At 46.0% G+C, this 6,348-nt stretch overlaps 1 long non-coding RNA gene across 1 annotated transcript; it reads right to left on the bottom strand.

Annotated features, from left to right (window-relative positions):
• Positions 1-4,243: 4,243 nt before the first annotated feature.
• On the bottom strand, positions 4,244-5,618 carry LOC143809183 (uncharacterized). The gene is made up of 3 exons (XR_013222123.1): positions 5,576-5,618; positions 4,596-4,648; positions 4,244-4,446 (listed from the first exon to the last, which is right to left on the bottom strand). It is a non-coding gene; the product is annotated as an uncharacterized LOC143809183 (long non-coding RNA).
• Between the last annotated feature and the right edge of the window lie 730 nt (positions 5,619-6,348).

The raw sequence follows: 6,348 nt of genomic DNA, 5'->3' as shown, positions 1-6,348 counted from the left end.
AATCCTGCAAGGCCCGCCGCAGGTCTGGAGAAACGGCAGACAATATCACTCCATCCTTAAGGATACCTGTAGGTTCAGAATTACCAGGGGAGTCAGGCTCAAAACTCCTAGAAAGGGCATCCGCCTTAACATTCTTAGAACCCGGTAGGTATGACACCACAAAATTAAACCGAGAGAAAAACAACGACCAGCGCGCCTGTCTAGGATTCAGGCGTCTGGCGGACTCAAGATAAATTAAATTTTTGTGGTCGGTCAATACCACCACCTGATGTCTAGCCCCCTCAAGCCAATGACGCCACTCCTCAAAAGCCCACTTCATGGCCAAAAGCTCCCGATTCCCAATATCATAATTCCGCTCGGCGGGCGAAAATTTACGAGAAAAAAAAGCACAAGGTTTCATCACGGAGCAGTCGGAACTTCTTTGCGACAAAACCGCCCCAGCTCCGATTTCAGAAGCGTCGACCTCAACCTGAAAAGGAAGAGCAACATCAGGCTGACGCAACACAGGGGCGGAAGAAAAGCGGCGCTTAAGCTCCCGAAAGGCCTCCACAGCAGCAAGGGACCAATCAGCAACATCAGCACCCTTCTTAGTCAAATCAGTCAATGGTTTAACAACATCAGAAAAACCAGCAATAAATCGACGATAAAAGTTAGCAAAGCCCAAAAATTTCTGAAGACTCTTAAGAGAAGAGGGTTGCGTCCAATCACAAATAGCCCGAACCTTGACAGGATCCATCTCGATGGAAGAGGGGGAAAAAATGTATCCCAAGAAGGAAATCTTTTGAACCCCAAAAACGCACTTAGAACCCTTCACACACAAGGAATTAGACCGCAAAACCTGAAAAACCCTCCTAACCTGCTGGACATGAGAGTCCCAGTCATCCGAAAAAATCAGAATATCATCCAGATACACGATCATAAATTTATCCAAATAATCACGGAAAATGTCATGCATAAAGGACTGAAAGACTGAAGGGGCATTTGAAAGGCCAAAAGGCATCACCAAATACTCAAAGTGGCCCTCGGGCGTATTAAATGCGGTTTTCCACTCATCCCCCTGCTTAATTCGCACCAAATTATACGCCCCACGGAGATCTATCTTAGAGAACCACTTGGCCCCCTTTATGCGAGCAAACAAATCAGTCAGCAGTGGCAACGGATATTGATATTTAACCGTGATTCTATTCAAAAGCCGATAATCAATACACGGCCTCAAAGAGCCATCTTTCTTAGACACAAAGAAAAAACCGGCTCCTAAGGGAGATGACGAAGGACGAATATGTCCCTTTTCCAAGGACTCCTTTATATATTCTCGCATAGCAGCATGTTCAGGCACAGACAGATTAAATAAACGACCCTTAGGGTATTTACTACCCGGAATCAAATCTATGGCACAATCGCACTCCCGGTGCGGAGGTAATGAACCAAGCTTAGGTTCTTCAAAAACGTCACGATAGTCAGACAAGAATTCAGGAATCTCAGAGGGAATAGATGACGAAATGGAAACCAAAGGTACGTCCCCATGCATCCCCTTACATCCCCAGCTTAACACAGACATAGCGTTCCAGTCGAGGACTGGGTTATGAGATTGCAGCCATGGCAATCCAAGCACCAACACATCATGTAGATTATACAGCACAAGAAAGCGAATAATCTCCTGATGATCCGGATTAATTCGCATAGTTACTTGTGTCCAGTATTGTGGTTTATTACTAGCCAATGGGGTGGAGTCAATCCCCTTCAGAGGTATAGGAGTTTCAAGAGGCTCTAAATCATACCCACAGCGTTTGGCAAAGGACCAATCCATAAGACTCAAAGCGGCGCCAGAGTCGACATAGGCATCCGCGGTAATAGATGATAAAGAACAAATCAGGGTCACAGATAGAATAAACTTAGACTGAAAAGTGCCAATTGAAACTGACTTATCAAGCTTCTTAGTACGCTTAGAGCATGCTGATATAACATGAGTTGAATCACCACAATAAAAGCACAACCCATTTTTTTGTCTAAAATTCTGCCGTTCGCTTCTGGACAGAATTCTATCACATTGCATATTCTCTGGCGTCTTCTCGGTAGACACCGCCAAATGGTGCACAGGTTTGCCCTCCCGCAGACGTCTATCGATCTGGATAGCCATTGTCATGGACTCATTCAGACCCGCAGGCACAGGGAACCCCACCATAACATCCTTAACGGCATCAGAGAGACCCTCTCTGAAATTCGCCGCCAGGGCGCACTCATTCCACTGAGTAAGCACAGACCATTTACGGAATTTTTGGCAGTATATTTCAACTTCATCTTGCCCCTGAGATAGGGACATCAAGGCTTTTTCCGCCTGAAGCTCTAAATGAGGTTCCTCATAAAGCAACCCCAAGGCCAGAAAAAACGCATCCACATTGAGCAACGCAGGATCCCCTGGAGCCAATGCAAAAGCCCAATCTTGAGGGTCGCCCCGGAGCAAGGAAATCACAATCCTGACCTGCTGAGCAGGATCTCCAGCAGAGCGAGATTTCAGGGACAAAAACAACTTGCAATTATTTTTGAAATTTTGAAAGCAAGATCTATTCCCCGAGAAAAATTCAGGCAAAGGAATTCTAGGTTCAGATATAGGAACATGAACAACAAAATCTTGTAAATTTTGAACTTTCGTGGTGAGATTATTCAAACCTGCAGCTAAACTCTGAATATCCATTTTAAACAGGTGAACACAGAGCCATTCCAGGATTAGAAGGAGAGAGAGAGAGGAAGGCTGCAATATAGGCAGACTTGCAAGTGATTCAATTGAAAGCACACTCAGAACTGAAGTGCCAATTAATTTAACCCTTTGTGGGCCGGTCAAACTGTTATGGTTCTCAATGGCAAGAGAACATAGCCCAGCATACATAGGAACTAGCTCTTGGAAGGATGGAAACTTAAACTGACCATGAACTAAACCTGCCGCACAACTAACAGTAGCCGGGTAGCGTAGCCTGCGTTTTATCCCTAGACGCCCAGCGCCAGCCGGAGGACTAACTAATCCTGGCAGAGGAAAATATAGTCCTGGCTCACCTCTAGAGAAATTTCCCCGAAAGGCAGACAGAGGCCCCCACATATATTGGCGGTGATTTAAGATGAAAATGACAAACGTAGTATGAAAATAGGTCTAGCAAAATCGAGGTCCGCTTACTAGATAGCAGGAAGACAGAAAGGGTACTTTCATGGTCAGCTGAAAACCCTATCAATACACCATCCTGAAATTACTTTAAGACTCTAGTATTAACTCATAACATCAGAGTGGCAATTTCAGATCACAAGAGCTTTCCAGACACAGAAACGAAACTGCAGCTGTGAACTGGAACAAAAATGCAAAAAACAAACAAGGACAAAAGTCCGACTTAGCTGGAAGTTGTCTGGTAGCAGGAACATGCACAGAAAGGCTTCTGATTACAATGTTGACCGGCATGGAAGTGACAGAGGAGCAAGGTTAAATAGCGACTCCCACATCCTGATGGGAACAGGTGAACAGAGGGGATGATGCACACAAGTTCAATTCCACCAGTGGCCACCGGGGGAGCCCAAAATCCAATTTCACAACATACACCCCCCTTGAGGAGGGGTCACCGAACCGTCATCAAGACCCCCAGGGCGATGAGGATGAGCCGCGTGGAAGGCACGAACCAAATCGGCCGCATGAACATCAGAGGCGACAACCCAGGAATTATCCTCCTGACCATAGCCCTTCCACTTAACCAAATACTGAAGCCTCCGTCTAGAGATACGAGAATCCAAAATCTTCTCCACCACGTACTCCAATTCGCCCTCGACCAGCACCGGAGCAGGAGGCTCAACAGAAGGAACCACAGGTACCACATACCTCCGCAACAAAGACCTATGGAACACATTATGAATGGCAAACGATGCTGGGAGATCCAAATGAAAAGACACCGGGATAAGGATTTCCAAGATCTTATAAGGACCGATGAAGCGAGGATTGAATTTAGGAGAGGAGACCTTCATAGGAACAGCATATGGAAAGTAGTGACCACGGCACTCAGGGATTCTTGGGAGGTGCTCAAGTAGGGGATCCAACCCGTAAGTAGCAAATACAATAATTCTTGGCACTCAAGAGAAATTTGTAGAAAAAGTTCAAAAAGTAGATTTTTATTTTAGTGCATCCAGCTCAACATATAAACGTTTTCGGTCTCGACAACTGAGACCTTCATCAGATATGGTTGTCAAATGCTGCAATGTATATACAAAAAAGACAAAAGAAAATGCTTTTGAATAAAGAAAATACTGTTGCACAATAATATATGAGAAAACGAATGACAAGGAATGCGATCCATACTATACTAATCAAAATGACAGTCTGCATACAAACATAAATAGTGACATGCAGCGCAGATGGCAGGGATAGGTGGATCCGGCCTGAATCAGCGTGAGTCGTGAGTCCTGTTCAAAAAAGTGCTGGAGAGTGTACACGTGTTAAGGTTATGCTAAGTAGAAACGAAAATAAGCACAGGTAACATAGAACGGGTAATATGAGGAAACATCGGGGTGTGACCTGGTGGTGGGTCTGGTGTAGCATTAAACACACTGTCCTAGGTAAAGGATACGGGAAGTGGACTACCCTCCACTAGTAGGTGTGGGGCTATGCACAGTGAGCTACCTGCAAACAGGAGAGAGAATACGCATCAGAGTATTAAAGACAAAAGGAAAAAGGAACAAAAAGGAATTGTACAGTGAAAGAACACAAGATATCCTGTGGGATGTATGCCATAATGACTACGGGGGTGACCACCATTAAACCAGATAGCTGCTATATAATACAGGGCCAATTGGTCCAGGGAGGTTTACCTGGAGAATACCGGTAGTGTGTGTGGGTCACACACAGCGTGTGTAGCCAAGGAGCGGGAATGCAAAGCGTCTGTAAATGAAAAGTTGATACACAGAACCGTATGAGACAGCTATAGGGGTACCACAGAAGGCTGTCATGGGCCTGGAAGCCATACCTGTAACACTGGACGGCAGTATATGGCGCTTGTGATAATGCGAGGTACTCGCAGGGTGAGGAGCGCTGTGGACAGAAGGTATGGGCAAGGGTTATAGGACATTAGTGGGACCAGAGCCAAAATAGACAGAAGGCCAAGCCGGCGGGGGGCTGGAACCGATGTTGGTATTACCTGTATGGTGCCGCTGCCAGGGGTGGGGAAGACGCTGCGCTGCTGTGCAAGGAGGCGCTCCCGGGGCTGCTAGGAGAAGTGCAGCACTTCCGGGTATAAGAGCGCGCAGGGAAGAGTCACCTGACGTCTGACGTCATCGGATCATGTGACCGGAGAGGCCGGCGCATGCGCAGAAGCGCTGATGGGGCTAACAGGGGGAATAAGCGCAGGGAACAGTCAGCGCTTGCATGGAACGCTCAGGGGGACAAAGTGAATGAATGTAAAGCTGCATTGCAGCATGTAGAAATGAACAGGCTGTATGATGGGGACACTAATGTGGGATAAACTATCATAAGGCCATCTGGTATGGGTCACCCCGATTATATAGAGAAATGGTTAACCCTCTATATAAAGGCATACAGTGCATACTATACCGTGTGCAGTGTTACGTGCGAGGGGTGCGTTTAACGGTTCTGTTGAAAGAAACAGAAAAGAACACAGGTTAGAGGCATCCAAAATGACTACAATGTCACATTTTACAAACCAGTGCTAAAAATCTATATTAAAAATAACAACATACGTGTACATTGTTACAGATATGCCGAGACGTCATAGTCCCTATTGAGTCCCTTTGGTTCTAAGGTCTGCAGGGTGTATATCCAGTAAGCCTCCCTTTTGAGAAGTAAACTAACGCGGCTTTGGCCCCTTCTTGGAGTGTCTACCTGTTCCAGGACTTGAAAACGGAGCTGAGAAATATTGTGGTTATATTTGGAAAAATGGTAGGGGAGGGGTAGGTGTGCCTTGTTACAGCGGATTGTAGATTTGTGTTGGGCCACTCTGTCTCTAATTGGCTGTGTGGTTTCACCCACATATGCCAGCCCACAGGGGCATTTGATGATATAAATAACATGTGTGGATTCGCAGGTGAAGAAACCTTTAATAAGAATGGCCTTGCCCGTCTGAGGGTGAAAAACTGAGGGCCCCCTCTGGACATTGCTACATTGTAGGCAACTCAGGCACGGGAATGCACCTTGTCTCTGGGTTTGTAAGAACGATTGTTTGGGCATCCTAATGCTAGAGCCAATGTCCGCTTTGACCAGTTTATCCCTAAGATTTCTAGCTCGTTTGTAGCAGGGCATAAAAGGTGCTCTAAATTCTGAAATATCAGGGTAGCTTTTTGTAAGGATACCCCAGTGTCTCCTGATGG

The sequence above is a fragment of the Ranitomeya variabilis genome, chromosome 2 (assembly GCF_051348905.1).
Source record: "Ranitomeya variabilis isolate aRanVar5 chromosome 2, aRanVar5.hap1, whole genome shotgun sequence".
NCBI lineage: Eukaryota > Metazoa > Chordata > Amphibia > Anura > Dendrobatidae > Ranitomeya > Ranitomeya variabilis.
Note: the sequence above shows the minus strand (reverse complement) of the source record. Positions and strands in the feature narration are given on the sequence as shown.